The sequence below is a fragment of the Rhinatrema bivittatum genome, chromosome 1 (genome assembly GCF_901001135.1).
Source record: "Rhinatrema bivittatum chromosome 1, aRhiBiv1.1, whole genome shotgun sequence".
NCBI lineage: Eukaryota > Metazoa > Chordata > Amphibia > Gymnophiona > Rhinatrematidae > Rhinatrema > Rhinatrema bivittatum.
Window position 1 is genome coordinate 581,912,130 of NC_042615.1, and position 23,827 is coordinate 581,935,956.

The window sequence follows — 23,827 nt, forward strand, 5'->3', positions numbered from 1 at the left end:
TAACCGCCTAGAAGAAGCTGAATTGGGATTAGCTGAAAGCAAGCAACAATTACAATCTGTTGAGGTTAAAATTGAGAGCACTATAAATGTCCAACAGGAACTGATAAAAGAAAATCAAATCTTACATTCTAAAATGGAAAATTTGGAAAATCAACTCCGTGCTAAAAACCTAACGTGAATTAACTTTCCAAAGCTTCCTTATATTGCACCTAAAGATATATGGAGAAGGTATATGATCTAGGTATTGCAGATCACAGAAGCTATGTTACCAATAATTTTAAAGGCATATTATATCCAATGAAGAAAGGTCAAGTTGATACCAATAATTTTCAGGTATTAACTGCGAGAGAATCTCCTAAATTGGACATTTCTAATGTTTTGGATCAGGCTGACAAAAATTTGGCTGTGTCATCAACCCTGGTGGTTACCTTCCTACTTGAAGCTGATAGGGAATGGATATTTAAATGGTATTTTCTGCACCGAACAGAGTTGTTCCTGAACCATAAGATACAAACTTTCCCCGCCTTGTCAAGGCAAACACAGAAAAGGAGACAACAGTTTCTTTTGCTAAAGCTCCAAGTGGTTGCACTAGGTTCATTATTTTTGTTAAAATATCCTTGTAAGTGTTTGATCAAATACCAAGGGGCTTCATTTTTATTTTACCAACCCACTCAGTTAATATCATTCTTATCTAATAAAAAGAAAACTCTGTTTAGCTCTTCTCCAACTACTAGCTTAGAGACTCCATAAGCTGTACCCATAGACCTCTCAATATGTTATGCTGTATTCCATTAGAAGCCAATTTTCCTTAGTAATATTTAAATCTTGGGGTTGTGAAAATCTTGGATCCATATTATGGGCTTGTGCATGAGTTATAACTTTCTAATTCTGAGCACTCTGTTCTGGGAAATTAGGGATATTTGCCTGTACAAATAGTTATTTGGAAGTGTAATCTTTTTCTTTTTCTGTTGTAAATGTTATAAAATATAGCATTTCCTTTCAAGTTTAATACTTGAAAATATTTATAAAATGAATAAATAGAAAATAAAAAAAAATGGTGATTGCCCGGGCAGAACGTGGCAGGAATGCTGGAAGAAGCACTCAGCAGTACTAGCAACATGGTCCCTTCTTCCTGCCCCTGTGCCAGAGAGAAAGTGGTGTGCAGTGGCCGCGCACTCGGGAAGAAGAGACCATGCTAAATACAAGTGCGTGTAACATCGGCTCAAAGGAGAAGAGCAGCTCGACTTGGAGCAAAAAGAGGAACAACATTAACTCCAGCGGCCAATGGGACTCCTTTCTCGAGGCTGCGACTGTAGAAAAGGAGGAAGCTGTTGCTGCCGCTAGTTAAGAACATGCCATACTGGGTCAGACCAAGGGTCCATCAAGCCCAGCATCCTGTTTCCAACAGTGGCTAATCCAGGCCATAAGAACCTGGCAAGTACCCAAAAACTAAGTCTATTCCATGTTACCATTGCTAGTAATAGCAGTGGCTGATTTCTAAGTCAACTTAATAAATAGCAGGTACTGGACTTCTCCTCCAAGAACTTATCCAATCCTTTTTTAAACCCAGCTATACTAACTGCACTAACCACATCCTCTGGCAACAAATTCCAGAGTTTAATTGTTCGTTGAGTGAAAAAGAACTTTCTCTGATTAGTTTAAAATCTGCCACATGCTAACTTCATGGAGTGCCCCCTAGTCTTTCTATTATCCGAAAGTGTAAATAACAGATTCACATCTACCCGTTCTAGACCTCTCATGATTTTAAACACCTCTATCATATCCCCCCTCAGCCGCCTCTTCAAGCTGAAAAGTCCTAACCTCTTTAGTCTTTCCTCATAGGGGAGCTGTTCCATTCCTCTTATTTTGGTAGCCCTTCTCTGTACCTTCTCCATTGCAATAATATCTTTTTTGAGATGCAGCGACCAGAATTGTACACAGTATTCAAGGTGCGGGTCTCACCATGGAGTGATATAGAGGCATTATGACATTTTCTGTTTTATTCACCATTCCCTTTCTAATAATTCCCAACATTCTGTTTGCTTTTTTGACTGCCGCAGCACACTGAACTGACGATTTCAATGTGTTATCCACTATGACGCCTAGATCTCTTTCTTGGGTAGTGGCACCTAATATGGAACCTAACATTGTGTAACTATGGTATGGGTTATTTTTCGCTATATGCATCACCTTGCACTTATCCACATTAAATTTCATCTGCCATTTTGATGCCCAATTTTCCAGTCTCACAAGGTCTTCCTGCAATTTATCACAGTCTGCTTGTGATTTAACTACTCTGAACAATTTTGTATCATCTGCAAATTTGATTACCTCACTTGTCGTATTTGTTTCGAGTGGGCACTCCACTGCCCACTCCCTTCCACTGAGAAAATTGTCCATTTAATCCTACTCTCTGTTTCCTGTCTCTTAGCCAGTTTGTAATCCACGAAAGGACATCGCCACCTATCCCATGACTTTTTACTTTTCCTAGAAGCCTCTCATAAGGAACTTTGTCAAACGCCTTCTGAAAATCCAAGTACACTACATCTACCGGTTCACCTTTAGCCACATGTTTATTAACTCCTTCAAAAAAGGGAAGCAGATTTGTGAGGCAAGACTTGCCTTGGGTAAAGCCATGCTGACTTTGTTCCATTAAACTATGTCTTTCTATATATTCTGTGATTTTGATGTTTAGAACCCTTTCCACTATTTTTCTTGGCACTGATGTCAGGCTAACCAGTCTGTAGTTTTTTGGATCGCCCCTGGAGCCCTTTTTAAATATTGGAGTTACATTAGCTATCCTCCAGTCTTCAGGTACAATGGATGATTTTAATGATAGGTTACAAATTTTTACCAATAGGTCTGAAATTTCATTTTTTAGTTCCTTCAGAACTCAGGGGTGTATACCATCCAGTCCAGGTGATTTACTACTCTTCAGTTTTTCAAACAGGTCTACCACATCTTCTAGGTTCACCATGATTTGGTTCAGTCCATCTGAATCATTACCCATGAAAACCTTCTCCAGTACGGATACCTCCCCAACATTCTCTTTAGTAAACACTGAAGCAAAGAAATCATTTAATCTTTCCGCGATGGCCTTATCTTCTCTAAGTGCCCCTTTAACCCCTCGAACATCTAACGGTCCAACTGACTCCCTCATAGGCTTTCTGCTTCGGATATATTTTTAAAAGTTTTTACTGTGAGTTTTTGCCTCGAAGACCAACTTCTTTTCAAATTCTCTCTTGGCCTGTCTTATCAATGTCTTACATTTAACTTGCCAACGTTTATGCATTATCCTATTTTCTTCTGTTGGATCCTTCTTCCAATTTTTGAATGAAGATCTTTTGGCTAAAATAGCTTCTTTCACCTCCCCTTTTAACCATGCCGGTAATCATTTTGCCTTCTTTCCACCTTTCTTAATGTGTGGAATACATCTGGACTGTGCTTCTAGGATGGTATTTTTTAACAATGACCATGCCTCTTGCACACTTTTTACTTTTGTAGCTGCTCCTTTCAGTTTTTTTCTAACTATTTGTCTCATCTTATTAAAGTTTCCCTTTTGAAAGTTTAGCACGAGAGCTGTGGATTTGCTTACTGTCCCCCTTCCAGTCATTAATTCAAATTTGATCCTATTATGATCACTATTGCCAAGCGGCCCCACCACCATTACCTCTCTCATCAAATCCTGTGCTCCGCTGAGAATTAATCTAAAATTGCTCCCCCTCTCGTCTGTTCCTGAACCAGTTGCTCCATAAAGCTATCATTTATTCCATCCAGGAACTGTATCTCTCTAGCGTGTCCCGATGATACATTTACCCAGTCAATATGTTCTTTGGTGGGGGGTGAGAAACAGAGTGAGTGAGCATATGTGTTTGAGACCCTGTGTGTGTGTGTGTGAGACAGTATGTTTGTAGGTGAGTGATTGAGAGCCTATTTGTGAAAGTGTGTGAATTGTGAACATATTTGTGTGAAAGAGAGCATAGTTCTATGATTGAGAGCCTGTGTGTGATTGAGATCCTTTGTGTAAGTGAGAAAGCATATGATTAAAAGCCTGTGTATATAAGAGAGTGCATGTGTGTAATTGTGATTGAGAGCCTAAAGAGAGAGTATGTGTATATGTGTGACTTAGAGCCTGAGAGAGAGGAGAAAGTTGCAAGCAACCCCTCCCCAATTCAAAACAATCTCAAGACACCTGGAAATCAAACATTTCCGGGTATGGAGAGCAGAGCATTTTTTTTATCCTTATTATTTTTAATAATTGGATCTTTTATCTGCTGTTTTGAAATATTTTATTGGAGTCTGGAAATTTTTGTTATGAGCGTTTAATTGGATATTCCATTCATCAGTTGTTTTAACTAATCTGTTCTTTTTGTTAGTGTGGTTTTACTGCTATTGATTTTATATTTCTTGATTTATTTTGAGGACTGGTTATGTTTCTCTTTTTCCTTTGTTGCATTGCATACAGAGTCACTGGCTTATTGCGGTTTATAGTTCAGTTTTGGTCTGCATGTTTCTAGTGGTCTCTATTCTTTGTTAGATGAGGGTCTGGCACATGTGACTGAGGTGAGATATTTTGCTGGCGTGTATTTTCTGTGTAGGGTTCTACAGCAGCCTGGCTTGTTCCATTTTCCTAATAGGAGGAATATTGGAGTTTTAAGGTCTGGTGCAATCTTTTCAATGTTGTCTTTTCTTCTGTTAGGTGGTAACTGTTTGAGTGCTGGAAGTTGGTGCTGTTCTGGTATGGGAGGTTTACTATTTGTGTAATTTCTGTTCATAAAGAGTACTTATCTTTCCCTTGTGTCATTCTTAACAATAAAAGTAATACTGGGCCTTTTTTTTAATTATTATTATTTCTGCCGAGTATTATAATGAGCAGTGTGTCACGTGAGCATTGTCCATCAGGTGTGTCATGATGGGAAAAAGGTTGAGAACCAGTGGCATAGACAATGCAGCAGCAATAGCATGTGTAAACTAACAAAGGGGCACTCGCAGCCTCATGGTAGCCCCAGAAGCAGCCCAGTTGTTCGAATGGGTGGAGAAGAACCTCCTCTACCTCTCAGCATCCTAAAAGTAGAGAAGGAAAATCTCCAAATGGATTTCCTCAGCAGGAACAAGTTGGACCCAGGAGAGTGGAAACTGGATCCAGAAATCTTCTGATTGATAGTGGATCGTTGAGGTCACCCAGGCATGGATCTAATGGTGGCACGGTCAAATACCAAGGCAATTCTTCAGTCGCAGGTCAGAGCTAGGTTCCAGTGGCATATACGCATGGCCACAGCTCACCCACTATATGTTTTCCTGTCATGTCCTCTTCTAAACAAGAAAAAAAAAGAGAGAGAACCATCCATCCCTGGTCATTCTGGTAGCCTCGTTATGCAGATCTGGTGAGGCTGCACGACAGAACCCCACTGGAGTTGCCCAGGGATTGGAGCTGCTGGTAGGTTCTGGTTCTTGGATTGGCCGTTGAGAAGGTGGGCCTGCGCAAGAAGTTTTAGCCATGCTGTGGCATGGAAGTTTCCACCTCCCTAGCCTACATCAGGGTTTGAAAACTTCTGCACCGATCAGGTCACTCCCCTTGGAGAGAGGACATGTGGCAAATACTAGAGTTCCTACAAGTTGGACTAGATAAGGGGTTGGCTCTCAATTCCCTGAAAATACAGATAGTTATATCTTACTACTGGGGCCCGATAAAGGCACCTTGGTAGCAGTGCACCCAGACATAGGGCATTTCCTGAAAGGAATAAAACGCATCAGACTACTGTTCTGCGCAATAGTACCTCAGTGGGATCTCAAAAAAAAGTAAGTCGCTTCGCCGCTTCACTCTTCCCTCCTCCCGGAGCAGGGCGCGAAAAGCAGCCTTGCTCCGGGAGGAGGGAAGCGGCGAAGCGACTTACTTCTTGCTTTTGGTGCTTCGCCGCTGTCAGTGTCTTCCCTCCCGATGCCAAAAAAAAGGAAAAAAACGTTGCAGCCCCCCTCCGAGGTCCGGACTGGGGCTGCCACGGAGACAACGGCGAAGCACAACGGGGAAGCAAAAAAAAACCAAAAGCAATTTTGGTTTTTTTTTCCAAAAGCGACAATTTTGTTTTTTTTTCCAAAAGCGACTTACTTTTGGGATCTGTCAAGATCCCAAAAGTAAGTCGCTTTTGGACGCCTGCACAACTTACTTTTCTGAAGCCATCAGCAGGAACACGATCTTAGCTCCTCCCAACGAAGATGGCCGCCTCCACGGGGGGAAGCGTACAATTGGCCGCTCAAGACATGGCGTCACATCCCGTGACGCCAAACGTCGTGACGTCACGTCTTCAGCGGCCAATTGTACGCTTCCCCCAGTGGAGGCGGCCATCTTCGTCTTCGTCGGGAGGAGCTAAGAGGAGCTAAGATCGTGTTCCTGCTGATGGGTTCAGAAAAGTAAGTTGTGCAGGCGTCCAAAAGCGACTTACTTTTGGGATCTTGACAGAGCCCAAAAGTAAGTCGCTTTTGGAAAAAAAACAAAATTGTCGCTTTTGGAAAAAAAAACACAAAATTGCTTTTGGTTTTTTTTTGCTTCGCCGTTGTCTCCGTGGCAGCCCCAGTCCGGACATCGGAGGGGGGCTGCAACGTTTTTTTCCGCTTTTTTTTTTTGGCTTCGGGAGCAGGGGAGAGGACTGGGGCTGCCACGGAGACCGGCACCCATGATCGCGGCCGGGGCAGGTGAGCGGGGGCTGGGGGAAAGCTTGCCATCTACCCTTACCCCTGTCTCTACCTCAGGGGTCAGGGTAGGCGGTAAGGGCCTGATTTTAAAAAGCATTTACTCGAGTAAAACAGGGTTTTACTCGAGTAAATGCACTTTACTTGAGTAAGTGGACTTTTGAAAATTGCTACAATATATGCCATTGAATTGTCCATAGGATTTACTTGTGCAAGTGCACTTTACTCCAGTAAATGGCTTTTGGAAATTGCTACAATAGTAGTTACATTTACATGCGTAACTCCTTTTGAAAATTACCCCCTAAGTTTGCAGGTTAAACGCGCGACAAAACGGCAGGGAAAGAGAGTGATAGTCGTGGCGCGGGTTACGGGATGCTAGGGAATAGCTAATTCGTTTGTTTGCATGCAATATGCATGCCGTGTGCGGAAGGGGTTGGCCGGGGATTTTAGGACGCGGTAGGAGTAGGTTAAAGGGGATTCGGGATCGCAGGAAGGGATAACGCGGCCGGAAAGTGAGTAAAACGCGGCTTAGGAGCAGGGTAAACGCAGCCGCACTTTACAGGATAGACCCGAATGTGATGCTAAGAGATTTGACCAAGCCACCCTTCAAACCAGTAAATCAGGCTTCCATTAAGGATCTGTTGCTGAAAACCATCTTTTTGGTAGCAGTCTTTTTAGCTAAGTGCATCTCTGAGTTGCAAGCTTTTTCATGCAGGGACCCATATTTGGCATTCTCTGAGGATTCAGTCACCTTTTGCCCAATCCCATCCTTCCTGCCCAAGGTAGTATCTGCTTTCTATGTGAATCAATCTTTTTCCCTTCCAGTGTTTAGTAGTAGTGATTGTCAGGGAAAGGATAAAAGCATGCGTCTGCTAGAGGTGTGCTGTGTACTTTTGATATATCTGAAGGTGATAAATGCTTACAAGGATAGATAAGCTGTTTGTGCTGTTTGGTGGTACCCAGAAAGGGGAGGTGGCCTCCAAGGCCACCTTAGCCAAATGGATTAAGGAGACAATATCCTCAGCCTACTTGCTATTGGGCAAGCAGGTGCTGGTGGTGTTATGGGCTCATTCTGCAAGGACACAGGCATCTTCCTGGGCAGAGGCTTCTTTGGTCTCCCCGGAAGAAATTTGCAGGGCAGCTATTTGGTCATCCTTGCATTCCTTCTTGAAGTATTATAGGTTGGATGTGCAGGCCAAGGCAGATGCAGCCTTTGAGGTGGGAATTATTAGGCATCCCTTCCACCTGCCCCAGCAAGGAGTAGCTTTTGTAACTCCTTGCTGGGGCAGGTGATGACTGGTCTTGCAGGAAGAAAAGGAATATTAAATTATAATTACCTGATTTTTTTTTTTCCTTGAGTTCTGCTGGACCAGTCCAAAGCCTGTCCAGGAATACAGGAGTCAGAAGGGCAAGAACTCAGAAGCTGACATTTTTCATCCTTATTGTGCTGATTTCTTCTATTCACTTATCTCTTGTCTGACACAGAATGGTCTTGTGGGTATGATTTAGTTAAAGGGATTTTTTGGTTGGTCACAGTATTTTGGCAGTGAGCTATTGGTAATGGTCTCTGACCACACCTACCTTATATCATAGAATGAGGTTATAAAAAAGGTGTGTCCTATATCTCCATCAACTGTGGAGGGGAAAATCGCATATGTGAGGACTGGTCTAGTAGATCTCAAGAAAAGAAAATTATTGGTCAAGAATAATTTAACCATATTACACCTACTTTGATAATGCTTCATTGCTAGTGGATTATAGAGCAAAATTTAAAATAATGATCATTTCCTTATCTTCCTGCTAGACTAGTATCTTACTCATGATAATTTCTTCCTCTACAGTTGTTGGAGGCAGAGGACACATCTTTTTCTCTTGTGATGTTGCATACATCTATAAGGGTCTGTGACTGTAGGCAGTTGCTGGTAGTGTGTCTTTAACAGTTGCGGACTAGTGAGGACAATAATCTAGTCATTTTCCAGGGTCCTGGTTAGCTTGTAGCCTGTTTGAGCCTACTGGCTTCTGGTACAACAGTCTTTAGGGTCTATGTTTCCCAGTAGTAGCCCGCTTCCAGAGAGAAGAAAAAAAACCTTTTCTTTCTGTTGGTATATCTTTCTCTTGGGTTTGCTCCTAGAACTCCTAGAGACCTGGTTGAGCAGCCCTGAAAAGAGGGTTCCCATCTCTTGAGAACATTAGGGAACTTGGGTGAGAAGCAGGGCAGGAGATGGACTTCTTCACCTTCTCCTTTCACCTTTCGTCAGCAGCATACAGTTGTAAAAAAAAAAAAAAAAAAAAAAAGAGAAACTACAAAAGAACCAGAACAGAAGCAAGATGGATTTATTGCAGCATCCCGGCTCCAAGGCACTCTTATCAGGCTCTCCGAGGTGGTGAGTAATGTTATTTCCTCCATGGAGAATGGTTAATAGGGCCCAGGAGTGAATGGAGTTATTTTTGAATTGTGCAGCGGTCTTGATAGGGTCCAGTGCAGCATTCTTTTCACACCTCCCCTTCACTCTGCCGCAGAGCGAAAGTAAAACAAAAAAAAAAAAAAACATTAATAAAGGCTGCAGGTGTGGGACTTGCAGCATTAGGTGGTTCCCTACTGTCTCACTTCCGTAATGTAAGCCCTGGTACCTCTGTCTGGTTAGTGCAGCCCAGTATGTATGGGCATGGACTAGGTCCCATCAGGAGGCTGCTGATGTTTTGCAGGCTACGGTCAGGGCAGCCAGGGTCCATGCAGAGGCAGACAAAGGTCAGGGCAGCCAGAGTTCAGGCAAAGACGAGTAGACAAGCTGAGGTCAGGGCAGGCAACAATTGAAACAAAGTCAAAGGGCCAGGCCAGGCCAAGTCAGCAGCAGGAAGTCAGTCCAGAGGCGAGGGAAAGGTAGGGCAGGCAGGAGCAGAGCAAGGCAGGTAAACAGCAAGAACTGGAGCGCAGGCAAGCAGGCAGGCATTTATTTTATTTATATTCCACTTTTCGGTACTTCAAAGCAGATTACATTCAGGTACTATGGGTATTTTCTTGGCCCTAGAGTGATAACAATGTAACCCCCATCTTTCCTAGTGTGTAGCAGATGGACTCTGGACCAACGGGTATAGTGTACTCCTGATGGCAGTTGGAGACGGAGTCAGATTTCAATCTGATGTCAGCCTACATATACCTGTGCAGGAAGCACTGCTCCTCAGTATTTCTCAGTCTCCTTAGTAGTTTGGGACTCTACACACGCTTGCACAGCATTAGAAAATCCAAACCAAAGAAGAGAGAAAAATCTTACCTCTACAAGACCAGCCCCGCTCTCCTGCGGTGATACCTAAGGGTCCCTCCCCAAGTCGAGAATTCCTGAGGTGATTTCCGAGATCCCTCAGAGGTAAGCCTCGGTTTGGTAGCTGGTTCCCGGCGTGGACTTAGCCCCCAGGAGCAGAAGTGGCTGAGAGGTAGCGGGTGCAATACAGAGTGCGGCAGTGAAGGTATTCCCCTCTCCCCCACAGCCGGAGACCGCCCGGCACGAGACCGGGAAGCGCCGAGACAAGGTAAAGTAGAAAACTTTCTTAAAGCCTCCGGTCTCTGAGGCTCAGATAGCCGCACAGATTGCCCTCCGGCGTCTGTCCTATCAGGTTGAGCAGCCCCGTCCGGGCTAGACCCCGATCCGGTGCGAGGGTCCTCCCACGTGGAGACCCTCCGTGGGGGGGGCGGGGGAGGCCTGCCATCATGCCCGCATGGTCGTCTGCGCCATTTCCCCCCCTTGAGCACCGTATTGTGCGCACAGCGGTGCATGCATCTCTCTAAGCGCACATGGCGGTCTGCACGCACATCTTCCGCAGCTTGCATGCACAGCTTTGTCGCACCTGGAGCGCACAACGAAGCCTCCCGGTGCGCGCATATACGCGCATAGACTAATTTTGAACGACTCCACTTGCACAAATCATGGCACCACCGGCCAGGAAAGCCAAGGGACAAGCCGCCTGCCCAGCCTGCCACCTGAGAGCTGCGCAACACGAAGGGGCCTCTGCTCTGTGCCTGCAGTGCAAAGAGGCTCTGGGGGAACCTCTGCAGTAGTGCAATCTGGCTCCGCCAATGACAGCGCCACAGTCTCCACCAGAAGAGCAAAATCTTCCAGGCCCGTCTTCTCGACCTCCCCGAGACGTGCCTCCTCCAGGCAAAAGCCTCCACTTAGGGGAAACAGACACCTCGGAGGAAGAGCCGGATTCCCTGGAGGAAGGGGAAATTCCTCCAGGAACGGAACCATACCGAACCATGATGCGTTTCTTCTCCAAAGACGAGCTATCAGATCTCGTGTCTCTAAGCCTGAAGAAGCTGGCCATCTCAGGCACAAGCTCCTCAGCGGAGCCAAAGTCGAACCCGGTTTTGGTTGGTCTCCGTCAGGCCTCATGCCATTTCCCAATGCTGCAGGCGGTACAACAACTGATTGACTTGGAATGGAATGCTCCGGAGTCCAGCTTCAAAGGAGGACAGGCCCTAGAAGCCCTATACTCCCTGGAACTCTCAGCCAAAGAACTCCTGGGGTTCCCCAAAGTGGACGCCATGATCTGTGCGGTCTCAAAGCGAACTCCATTCTGTCTTGCGACCTGGCTCTTGAGAGGGCGTGGCTGCAAGCAAAGGATACTTGCAGGTAGTAGTGGCCACCATGCTGAAGACCGTCTTGGCCTATATTAGGATTGGAGATTCTTTGAGGCATATTGCCAAGAGAAGACAATTGACTCGTTGAAGGCAGAGAACCATCAGATCTTAGACTTACTACAGCTGGACCTAGACAAAGCTCTAGCCCTCAGTTAACTAAAGGTGCAGGTGGCAGCCATCTCGTGCTATAGGGAGCATGTCAAGGGCACCCAGGTGACTGCCCATCTGGATATAGTGCATTTTCTGTGGGGGGCAAAGTCAATTTGGCCAACCTTTAGGCCAGTCTACCCCCAATTGGACCTTCACATGGTTCTGAAGGCTTTAGTGGGCCCACTTTTTGAGCTCCTACAGGAAGTATCTGTTAAGGACCTATTCTTAAAGACCGCCTTCCTGGTAGCAATTTTCTTCACAAGATGCATCTCTTGAATTGCAAGCTAGTCTTGTAGAGAGCCCTGCTTATAAACTGATATGATGTACCCACGAATACCGGTATAGAAAAGTTCTTAAATAATAAAATAACTGGAGAAGGATTTTGGTGAGAGGAAACTCTAACTACACAGTTTATTACCTGCTCTGCCCTTACCGGGGGTTGGAGGATTTCATAGCCCCGACGGAGTGGTGGAGACTGATTGGCCGGCTGCCCCGAACCGGAACTGGGGCGGGACTTTAAAAACACTGCCGACAGCGGCGCGCAGTTGACGCCAGGCGCGCCGCCAAAGCCGCGCGTGCCTAAGGGGCGCGCGCGGTTATGTCTGGCTTAGCCTGGCTTAGCCTGGCTTTGCCTGGCTTTGCCTGAATTGACTGCGACTTAAACCGTGAGTTGATTATTTCATATAATTTGCTGAGGCTCTTCTCATAAAATTCCTCTCCTTGAGATTCTCTGCAATTCGACAAATAGTACAAGATCCTATCTGTACCTTGAAGTGACCAGGTTATTTATAAGTGCAATAATATGCCTCATTCTAAGAGAAAGGCGAAACTACGCCTAGTATCTAATATTCCTTCAATGCCTGGACAAAGACTGGTATCAGATTGGCTGGAATCCTCCCAAAATTCCCCCGTTGTACAGGTCGCTGTGCAGGGTGATTATGAGCAAAATCCCCTTCACCTGACCTCTGAAATATCTTTGAGTCCGGGGGCTCCCGATATACCATCTCCTCCTGGCTATAAGGGGCCAATACCCTTAATGGAGCATGAGGATTCACAAGAAGTTATTGGTCAACAGGTGGAACCTCCCTTAATAGAAGGAGACCAAGAAACAAGTTCTGAAGGAAGAATTCATCAGGAACCTAGAGACTCTAGTACTCCTAAAATGTCTAATATAATTAAGGTTGATGTTGTAAAATCAGACCAAGCAAAATTGAAAGTAATGAAACCTAATACTATAACATTAGAATCTCTCTGGAATTATATGGTGAAAATTGATTCCCTTATTGTAAATTTGACAGGAGAAGTGCGGCAGACAAATGTTTCTTTGAAAGAGAATAGTAATAAGATTCAAGAGCAGCAAAAAGAAATCAGTAACTTAGATAAAAGGTTGAAACATGTTGAAAATGTTCAAGAATGCCAGATAAGAAGTGAAGTTATACTTCAGAGAAAGATTGAAACTTTGGAAAATACTGTAAGAGCACTGAATTTGAGAATAACAAATTTTCCTGTTTCCGAATATCTAAGTCCTATAGAATTGTTTAAAATATATGCTAACAAAATTCTAAATATATCTGAACAAATGTACCCTGTAATAGTACGAGCTTTCTATGTTGGGGAAAAAAGAGAAAAGAGCAATTAGAGAAAGCTGGTACTGAGAGAGAACAGAAATTGGAACCATCGTTAAATATCTCAGAAATATTACAAAAATCCCAAGATGAATTAGATATTAATGATAGAAGTACTTTATTAATACAATTCGCTTTCATAACCGATAAAGATAACGTTTTAAAGTTATTTTTCCGTAATAGAACAAAAACTTTTTACGGTCAGAAAGTTTGGATTTTTTCCGGACTTGGAGAAAAACACACAATTGCGAAGGAAAAAGTTTCTAAGTTTCAAAAAAGAGGGAGAAGAAAAAGGAGGTTTCTTTTTTCTAAAGTACCCTTGTAGGTGTGCAATTAAATATGGGGGGAAGGATTATTCCTTCTCAGATCCAGATCAGTTAAAAAAACTTCTTGGGAAATAGATTCAGGAAAATAAGAATTATATTGTGATTCCATGTATTATATCCTATGGTGTATGTTTCCCTTTGTATTTGGCTCACTTTTCATAATTGTAAGAGATCTCGACACATTTTCTTGTAGTTAGAAGTGCATTTACGATTGTTGTTTTATTATTTCTAGTTAGGGTATGATATAATTATCCTAAAATTTTTTTTTTTTTTTTGCCTGATGTAAATGACTTATATTTCTTATCTGCAAGATATTTTGAAATTCTTGTAAATAATGTGAAAATTCATAAATAAACAATTAAAAAAAAATAAAATAAAATAACTGTGATGTGGTCACCTTTAAGCCGGTACCCTCGTTTCTTCGAAAAATGGTGTCATCTTTCCATTTGAACCAGGCAGTGAGTCTGCCAATGTTTGAGAGGGAGAAATGTAAGAGGAAGGACAGTAGTCAGCTACTCGATGTGCATCAGACAGTACTACAATATCTAAAAAATCACTGGTGGGTTTAGAAATCTGAGAGATTCTCTGTGCTCTTTGGAGGACCCCGGAAAGAGGAAATGGTCTAGCAAGGTGGATTAAGGAGACTATCTACTCTGCATATGTTCTAATGGGTAAGCAGGCACCATTTTAGCGCTCCGCACTCACTTCACGAGGGCTCAAGCATCCTGAGTGGAGACTTTGTCAGTCTTCCCAGGGGAAATCTGCACAGCCACCACCTGGTCATCCCTGCACTCTTTTTTGTTAAGCACCACAGGCTAGATGTCCAGGCAAAGGAGGAAGCAGCCTTTGGTCTTAAAGCAGCACTGTTGTCCTCCCTATTTTAAAGGGTCACGCTTGTATTTTCTTAGCGTAACGGACTGGTCTAGCTGAGAAGGAAGGTTTAATTACTTTTCTTTTATATTCCGCTTGTCACACTTTTTTTTTCAGCACTTCAAAGTGGATTACATTCAGGTACTTGTAGGTATTTCCCTATCCCCAGAGGGCTTGCAATCTAAGTTTGTACCTGAGGCAATGGGAGGGTAAAGTGACTTGCCCAAGGTCACAAGGAGTGACAGTGGGACTTGAACCCTGGTCTCCTGGCTCATAGCCCTTCTCTAACAACTAGGCTCATAGCCCGCTACTCTAACCACTAGGCTTCTCTTCCATTCATGATGATTTTCTTTCCTTGAGTATTGCTAGACCCTTCCAAGCTCCACCCAGAAAAGATAGGGGTCACAGAGGAAATGAGGCCCTCTCACTCTTTCTCTCTTACTATACGGGACTTCCTTTGCCCTCTCTGAAGGATGGAGTGACCTCACGGGACCAATTCCTAGATAGGAACTCAACATCCCTCTTCGACTTCTTATTCCCGATAGACCGGTGAGAACAGCTTACAGGAATACCCTCATTGCCCCAGCCATTAAATCCACTTTAAATAAACGAACTCTATCCAAAGCAGGCCCACAACAATGGAACTCGTTACCCTCTGTACTCCGACAGGAACAATGCCCGATCACCTTCAAAAAGAGACTCAAAACTTGGCTGTTCGAGCAAGCGTTCAATCTATGCCAGTAACCTACCACTACTCACGTCCTTCCTTAGTTATTATGTCTTCTTCAGAATACACCAATATTGTCTTTCCAATTAGCATTAGCAGCTTATCTACTTGCAGATTGTCTAGTTCTGATCACTATCTAATTTTTGTTTAGATGATTACAAGGCTATTATGTCTAGCCTGTTACACAAAAATATCACACTCTTTATTGTTCATGTTATATGGTGACAACAGTCTCCCAGTTTATTTGTTCCAAGTTATATACTCCTTGTTCTATGTAATAGCATTCTTACATGCATGTTAATGTTAAAATGTAAACCGAATTGATTTGTAACTCTGCTACATGAATTTCGGTATATAAAAATGCTAGCTAAATAAATAAATAAATAGGTACAGTTAGCAGAGTGATACAAGATAAGAGCACAGAGTAAATCTCTTGTCTGGTCACTTTGATAAAAAGCTACTGGCAAAGCCTATCACCACCCCCACTTTTTGACCAAGAATGAAGTCATCAAGAGGGGGTGTCCTCTGTCCCCAAGAGCTGAAGAGTGTGAATTTTCTAGCATAACAGACTGGTGTAGCACTATTCAAAGAGAGAAAATGATCAGGGAAGCATAATTTAAGCTTGTTCTGGGCCCTGCTCAGCCACCTTCCACCAACTACTAGAATATACAGGTGGTATCATCAGCGTGTGTCTGTCTCATGGCATGGAGAAAGTTACGGTGTCGTCAACATGTGGCAGCCTGTGATCAGCAGCACAGAGGAAGATTTAGATTGCTAGCCCTAAACCCCATTCTTCCATCTCGAAAGGTGGGGTGCCCTGCTGTCTCCCGCAGCCCCTCTCCGCTCCATGTTTCAGGGGGGTCCAGCTGTGGCTAATTTGCCTGGGGCTCTGCACCCCCTTAGGGTCAGCCCTGCTCCCCACCCCTACTCCAACCCAGCTGTCGGCCTCTACCAGTTTTCATCAGCAGTTCCCCTGTCATTCTTGCTCATTTTCTTATGATTTGTGCTATAGCACTCCTCATCCCTGAAACAGTTGTCTTCCTGAACTGCAAGGTTTAAAGAGCGTGAGCCCAACAGTGCCTGAAATCCTGTGCTGTTCTCAACATTTCTCGAACAGTATGGAAGTTGAGGTATCACACTCTCTGAGAGCTGCGCGGTGCAGGACAGTACTGGTTTCAGCTTTTCCTCCTGCCAATTCACAGTCGGCTCTTTACATTGGTGTATTCACATGAGCCATCTCTTTTGAATTCTGTGTGGAAAAATATAAATATTGTCCTGAGGGAGGAGGGACGTCTGAATTGCACAGTTGCGCAGAATTTCCCAGGAGTGTAAAACACAATTGATGCAATATTGGGCGATCAGGTCAGTACGCCGTTGGATGCGTCCAAACCTGTGTGTAGCTAATAGCATCCAAACCAGCGCAGAGCTAAAAGCGCTCATTACATGTACATTCCTTGTAGGTGAGGCTATTGGCTAATACCCCGCGATTCAAAAAATTCCTGCTCAGCCAATGCGCCCATCGTAATGCGGCAAATTTAAAGACAGCCCGGGAGGCGGCATTGAGGCATGCCGCGCTCAAGGGCACAACCAAAAAAAACCCAAAAATCTTGCTTTCTGTGGTTCCTCCTAATTAGTATTGTGATACAAAGTAGGAGGAACCTCAGAAAGCAGCATCGTGCAAAAAATAAAGTCTAGGAAAAAAAAATTCTATGCATAATATACATGGTCCAGCAATGTATAATGTGCCGATAGTGGGAGAAAACGGATTCTCGTATTGAGCATCTGTTTTCCTAACCCGCACTGACAGCCACGTCTCCTGGGCACCCGATGCGAAGGAGGTGCTAGGAACGCACAATTTCCTCTAGCAGCCTCCTTTTTAACCTGGCAGCTCATTAGCCTACTGCATCGACCCTGGGAGAGCTGGATGGACACGCATTAGGAAAGTTGGCATTCAATCATGAGCGCCCGTTTTTCGCATGCCAATATTTCATTGGCCTAAAAGCCTTACTTTTTTGTGCTCTATGGACCTCATTCCTTGAATATGGCAAAAATCATGTTATATCAAAGCCTAATTTTTCTGCCACCTTTAACTGACTTTATTCTCAAATTCTTGGAGAGACTAAGCACATAAATCTGTAATTTTCATCCCTGAGTTTATAAAGGGTGAAAAAATATTGAGCCTGACTCATGAAAGGAAAATAATGTTGATGTGCTATTTATATTTATTCTTTGTTGTAAAAATGTTATTTAATATATATAATCAGTGCAAAGTTTGAAAGAAAATGGAACTTGTTATACCTGCACCAGGACATCCACTGCTGTTTGTTTTTTCTAGTCGAGCTCTCTAACCAGGATGTCTAACAATGAGTTCTGTGGAGGGTCACATCACATGGAAGCATCCCTTCTTCCCTTAGGAGACCAGCTGGCCAGATCAAGGCATGAAAAACATATGATTTTCTCCCCTTCCCATGCTCAAAATCCAGAGCATGAGCGAGCAACTATGAAGGTTATTAACCGAGAAGAACATGAAGCAAGAGATAGAAACAGAAAGGAGGATGAGGGCAAGAGCTGGTCAGGTATGTTCTCTCTGATCTTGTACCTGAGGACATGCTGGGTTTAGTTCTGTAGAAATGCAGCGTCCAGTGGTGATATGCCAAATTCCTGAGCTTATGAGGGATTTCTGATTATCTGGTTGATAGAAACCCCTTCCTCTTCTTGGAACTATGGGTGACTTGCTCTGTTGAACTTTTTCCTGTCTCTCTTTAGGTTGCACACTGGGATTAAAGCTTGTAGCTATGACTCCTATATAAACTGAAAGGCAAGGGCAGAATGAAATTGTTTTGGAGAGATTATATCCTATAACAATTTGCATTTTTCTCCCTGGGAGCTTGTGGTTGCTCAAGATGTACTGATTTTGCTGAGTTAGATGCCTTCTCCAAGGACATGCAGGATGGTAGTCCTCGCACATGGATGACATCAGATGGTGCCCCGATGCGGAAAACTTAGTTTCTAGAACTTTGACTAGGCACACTGAGCATACCCAGCAATGCCCTATACCATATGTCCATGTGGGGTCCTGCTCCAGTCTCTCTTTTTCCGCGGAGGTGTAAGCATCATGGTGTGAGTGAGCTCACTTTGGCTCTTTTTGGCCTTTTGGAAAACTTATTTTCTCGCATTTTTCACAGGTTTTTTCTCATTGTTCCCTCACAGAGTCCTTCTTAGTGCCTTCCCGTAGTGTTTCCTAGTCAGGGGTTTTTGGTGATTTGGGTAAGTATCCTTTCACGATCAAATCCCCCATGGCAGAAGTGCATCGGTGCCAACCAGCCATTGATGCCCCACCGCGATTTGTCTTAAGTTGGTGCCCTTTTGTTTCGCCCATCATGGCCACGTCAGATTTTCGGTGATGTCCCCGGTGCCTGAGAACCTTATCCATTACAGGTCCGCATGAGACATGTCCTCTGCCTAGGGGCATCGCATGACATCCAGGGTAGACGCTTATGTGCCCAGATGACCCCGAAGGGACGTTGACTTTGACTTGACAAGATGGGTCAGCTCTTCGGGTCGAAAAAGTCCAAGCCATCGGCATAAATACCTGTCACATCAGGATCGAGGGCCCAAGGAGCTGCACTGATGAACACCGAGCCATCAACATCAGTGGGACAGTTGTTTCCATTGATGTCGCTGGCAGACAGGGGCACCGGAGACTGACCATTGTCGATTTTTCCTCCAGGCCGAGGATGTCGGGTTCCTCATCATCTGCCTCTGCACTAGGGAAGGACCAGGCCAAGTATCGAGGGAAAACGCAGAAGCATCGGTACCAGTCCCTGTCTATGCACGTGCTGGGCATGGGGATGCATCGGCTTTTACCGTGATGCCCCTGAAGCAACCCTGCAGTGAGGAGTGCAAATCCTCATCGATGCCAGGGTCCGTGACAGTCTTCCCCGGGTCCTGATGCCAGTCACCTATCCACCTTTTGAGGATCTGAGGAAGATATGGCTACCCCTCATTCCTCCCAGTAGGTCTTGGCATAGTCGGCGTTCGAAGAGGAGCTGGATCATTGAGTCCAGCTAACGGTGGACTGGGTGCCTGCAGGGTTTCGGTCTTGTGGTACCGATGGCACAAGACCCGGTGCCGCCCATCCTTGTATTGATTCTGCAGAAGCTCTACATGCTTACTGGTGTGTTACCAACCTAGTTGGCATCTGTTCCCAGGACAGCATCAGTACCTGGTGGGGCATGAAGGCCTACCAATACGGTGGTCATTGCTGGTTCGTCCGAGGAAGCTCCACAGAAGACTGGTAGAGACGCTGAGGCCTGCTGCGCTCCATCCAGTTCTACTGGTGCCTGCACCTCTGGACATAGATCGAGCACCTAAGGACTCATCCCCTGTCGCCTTCAGTGAGGATGAGAGGAACCTTATGACACCTGGGAGGAGTGATGTATCAGAGTCCTCCTCTGAGGCCTCATAAGAAGAACATAAGAAAGAACGTAAGAAATTGCCATACTGGGTCAGATCAAGGGTCCATCAAGCCCAGTATCCTGTCTCCAACAGTGGCCAATCCAGGCTACAAGTACTTGGCAAGTACCCAAACAACTGAACCCTGGTTCAGGGCCCATTGCTCTGACCACTAGGCTACTACTCCACTCCCTTCAGACCCTTCTGCAGAGGAGCGAAGGAATTCTACACCTGAGGACTTGACCTTTGCAGGATTTGTGAGGGCAATGGCGGAAGCCATCTCTTTTCAGTTATTGACTGAGGAGGATGCCAGGCTCAAAATGCTTGAGATCCTTCAGTTTGTGGATCCTCCTAAGGATATTGTGGCAGTCCCGGTACACAAGATCCTTAAGGAGTTGCTGCTGAGGATATAGGAACACCCCTCACAGTGCCTCCTATCAATAAGAAGGAGGACGGGGTTTACCTCATCCAGAAAGCTGTCAAATTCGATAAGCGTCAGCTGCCTCACTGGTCGGTGGTTGTCGAATCTGCCCTCAAGAGGGCCAAGCGCTTTTGGACTCTTGTGTCCCCCAGGGAAGGACCATAGAGCAATGGACTCTTGGGAGGAAAGTATTTCAAAGTGCCATGCTTATTGCCCGCATTGGCATGTACAAGCTCTATGTGAGCAAGTACTCACGGGACATCAGGGAGCAGGAGGTGGCTGAGCAGCTGCCTGAAAAGCAGCTGGAGCATAAGGGCTTGGAGTGTGGAAAGTATGAGATCCATGTGACCTGCAATATTTTCGAGACTGCCTCGAGAGCCTCTGCCGTTCTTCGGGCGGAAATTGGCGCCCAAAGAACGGCATGGCTGTGGGCCTCGGATCTCAGACCAGGTGTACAGGAGCGACTCGCTGACGTGCCGTGTACTGAAGAGAATCTTTTTGGAGATAGGGTGAGGGATGCTGTGGCCCAGGTGTCTGGCGAGACTGGGGCCAAGAAAGTCTTTCTTTTGCCATAGGAAGTATTGTCCTCTGCCTCCTCACTCCTGTCAACACCATCAGAGCTCCCGCAGTCAGCCCAGGTAGCAGAGAGCCCCCAAGCCCAGCTGTCTCCTCTGTCAACTCCGGGGACGGGGTTTTGACTGGGCCATAGTGAGCGTAAGCCAGTTGCCCATACCCAGGATGATGGACCCTCCGGTTGGGGAAGACTGCGGTTCTTTGCGAACCGATGGCACAGTATAACCTCGGACCAGTGGATTTTTTCCATCATCTGTTGGGGATATCGATTGAACCTAATGGGTATCCCATCAAATTGCCTTTCCTTCCGTTTTGTGGGCCGGTAGCGCATCAGGAGGTACTACTAGCTGAGCTCTCCTCCCTCTTTATGGCCAGAGCAGTCAAACCCATACCACCAGGGCAAATAGGGCAGAGATTCTACTCTAGGAACTTCTTGATACCAAAGAGAACAGGAGGACTCTGTCCCATCCTAGACCTAAGGGTCTTGAACACGTTTCTAAGAAATGTTCAGGATGGTTTCCTTGGGCACCTTGATCCCCCCCCCCCCCCCCTTTTTGCAAAAAGGGGACTGGCTATGCTCCCTCAAGCTAAAGGACACATACACTCATATTGAGATCTTCCCTGGTCACAGGAAGTATCTCCGGTTTGTCATGGGAAAACAACACTTCCAATACCGGTTGTTGCTTTTCGGGCTCGCATCAGCCCCAAGGATATTCACAAAATCTTGGCAGCGCATCTCCGCAAGCTGGGAGTGCATGTTTTCCTATATCTGGATGATTGGCTGGTTAAGAGCAGTGCTGCGTATGTCATGTAGCGCTATAGAAATGTTAAATAGTAGTTAAGCACGTCTCAGGCAGAGGCCACCAGGACCATGTGCTTGACCATTTGGGTGTTGGAGTCATTAGGGTTTGTTTTCAACTACCCAAAGTCCCATCTCAGCCCATCACTTCAATTGGACTTCATAGGAGCCCTGCTAGACATGGCTCAGGCCAAGGCCTTCCTGCCTCGCCAGAGGGCTGTCACCTTGACAACCATTGTGGTAGAGATCCAACAGAGCCAGCAGGTGTCAATCTGGCACATGTTGAGATTTTTGGGCCATATGGCCACAACCGTCCATGTCACTCCCTTGGCACGTTTACACATGTGCAGAGTCCAGTGGACCCTGAGGATGCAGTGGTGCCAGGCCACTCAAGCCTTCAGGATTGCATCCGAGTCATCCCGTCTCTCCGGCACTCATTGGCCTGGTGACGGGTACTTTCCAATCTGGAACGGGGAATCTTGCTTTGAAGTCCCCCTACCTAAATTGTCCTAACCATTGATGCATCCACCCTGGGGTAGGGAGCTCATGTAGCACCCAGGGTGCCCTGGTCCGCCCAGGAATGCATTTGTCAAATCAACTTTCTGGATCTTCGGGTGATCAGGTACCCGCTATGGGCTTTCAGAGATCGGCTGTCCAACAAAGTTGTCCTGATCCACATCGACATCTGAGTAGCTATGTGGTATGTCAACAAGTAGGGAGGCACGGGTTTGTACCTCCTGTGTCAGGAAGCGGTCCAGATCTGGTCATGGGTCCTGTCCCATGGAATGGTGCTTAGGGCCATGTACCTGGATGGGACGGAGAACGTGGTAGTGGAAAGGCTGAGTCGAGCCTTCAGACCTCATGAGTGGTCCCTGGATCCAGGGTTATTCCGCCTCTGGGGGAGCCCGGATGTAGATCTGTTTGTTTACCCCTGCAACAGGAAGGTGCTTGGTTCTGCTCCCTGTAGAGGTCAGACGGTGCCCTTGCCCGTCATTGGGGGCAAGGGTCTTCTGTATACGTATCCTCAGATTCCTTTAGTGGGAAAGGGACTATAGCTTTGCGAGGACAGGGAGACTGTGATCCTCATAGTCCCTCATTAGCCGAGACAAGTCTGGTTTCCACTCCTATGGGAGTTATCTATCTGGAGACTGATTAGTCTGGGGACTTCCTCAGATCTCATCACGCAAGATCAAGGCAGGTTGCGGCATCCCAACCACCAGACCCTGTCGCTCACTACCTGGATGTTGAGAGATTAATCCTGCAGCCACTTGATCTGTCAGAGGATGTGTCTTGGGTCCTGGTGTCTTCTAGAAAGCCTTCCACTAGAAAGTCCTATGGACTGAAGTGAAGGAGGTTTTCTGTGTGGTGTGAGCAGAAGGCCCTAGATCCGTTCTCCTGCCCCACATAAAAACTGCTTGACTCCTTCTTCACCTATTGGAGGCTGGCTTAAAGACCAATTCCGTTAGAGTTCATCTCAGTGCAATTGGCACATACCACCAAGGTATGGTATGCCCATCTTGTACAGCCTATAGCTGTACACTTCATGCGGGGCCTGCTTCAATTGAAGCCTCCCCTAAGGCCTCCCGTTGTGTCTTGGGTCCTCAACATGTTATCTCTGCTGCTGATAAACTCTCTTTGAGCCTCTGCACAACTGTGACCTGAAGTACCTGACCTGGAAGGTCATGTTTTTGATGGCGGTCTTTTTAGTGCGCAGGGTTAGCGAGCTCCAGACCTTAGTGACCTATCCACTTTATACCAGATTTTATCACTTAGGTTTTGCACACGCATCCTAAGTTCCTTCCTCAGGTGGTGACAGACTTTCATCTTAACCAGTCAATCGTCCTATCGATATGTTTTCCCAGACTCTATTTGGACCAAGGCGAACAGGCACTGCGTAGTTTGGACTGCAAGCACGCCTTGTCCTTCTATCTTGAGTGGACAGAACCCATAGAAAGTTCACCCAACTTTTTATTTCTTTTGACATACTTATAGTACCTGAATGTAATCCGCTTTAAAGTGCCGAAAAGTGGATTATAAAAAAATCTAAAATTAAATAAATACATTTTGACAAGAATAGATTGAGCGTTGCCATTGCCAAACAGACACTATCCAATTGGCTAGCAGTTTGCACTCCTTCTGTTATGCCCAAGTGGAACTGCAACTTGGGCGGTCATGTCAAGGCTCATTCTGTCAGAGCCATGGCAGCATTGGATGCCTACTTGTGAGCAATTCCCGTGGAGGAGATCTGCAAGGCTGTGACATGGATTTCTCTCCACACATTCACATCGCATTACTGTCTGGATAGGAATGGCTGACTTGACAGTAGGTTCGGCCAGTCTGTCCTTCAGAACCTTTTTGAGGTGTAGAACTCATCTCTCCCATCTAGAGCCCATTGTTTGTGTTCAGGCTGTCTCCCCCTCTGGTCTCTTCCCGCATGCGTGGCCGCTGCACTTCACTTCCTCTTCCTGGCCGCTTGGGGGGAGTGGAAAGAAGAGACCATGCTGGTGCCGCCAACTCCAGCTCTCCTGCCACATTCTGCCCGGGCTATCAGCATTTTA

At 45.5% G+C, this 23,827-nt stretch overlaps 1 protein-coding gene across 7 annotated transcripts in view; it reads left to right on the forward strand.

Moving 5' to 3' along the window:
• The first annotated feature begins 6,352 nt into the window (after positions 1 to 6,352).
• SECISBP2 (SECIS binding protein 2) overlaps positions 6,353 to 23,827 on the forward strand; it is a 303,042-nt gene continuing 285,567 nt past the window's right edge. For 2 of the 7 annotated variants that reach the window (XM_029618469.1, XM_029618450.1), the window contains exons 1-2: positions 6,353 to 6,408; positions 17,357 to 17,597. The gene's annotated coding sequence lies outside the window, so the exon portion shown is untranslated. Of the gene's footprint in view, positions 6,409 to 8,945; positions 9,072 to 17,356; positions 17,598 to 23,827 lie in introns of those variants that run through there. The other 5 variants (XM_029618459.1, XM_029618477.1, XM_029618485.1 and 2 more) reach the window with 5 other exon arrangements.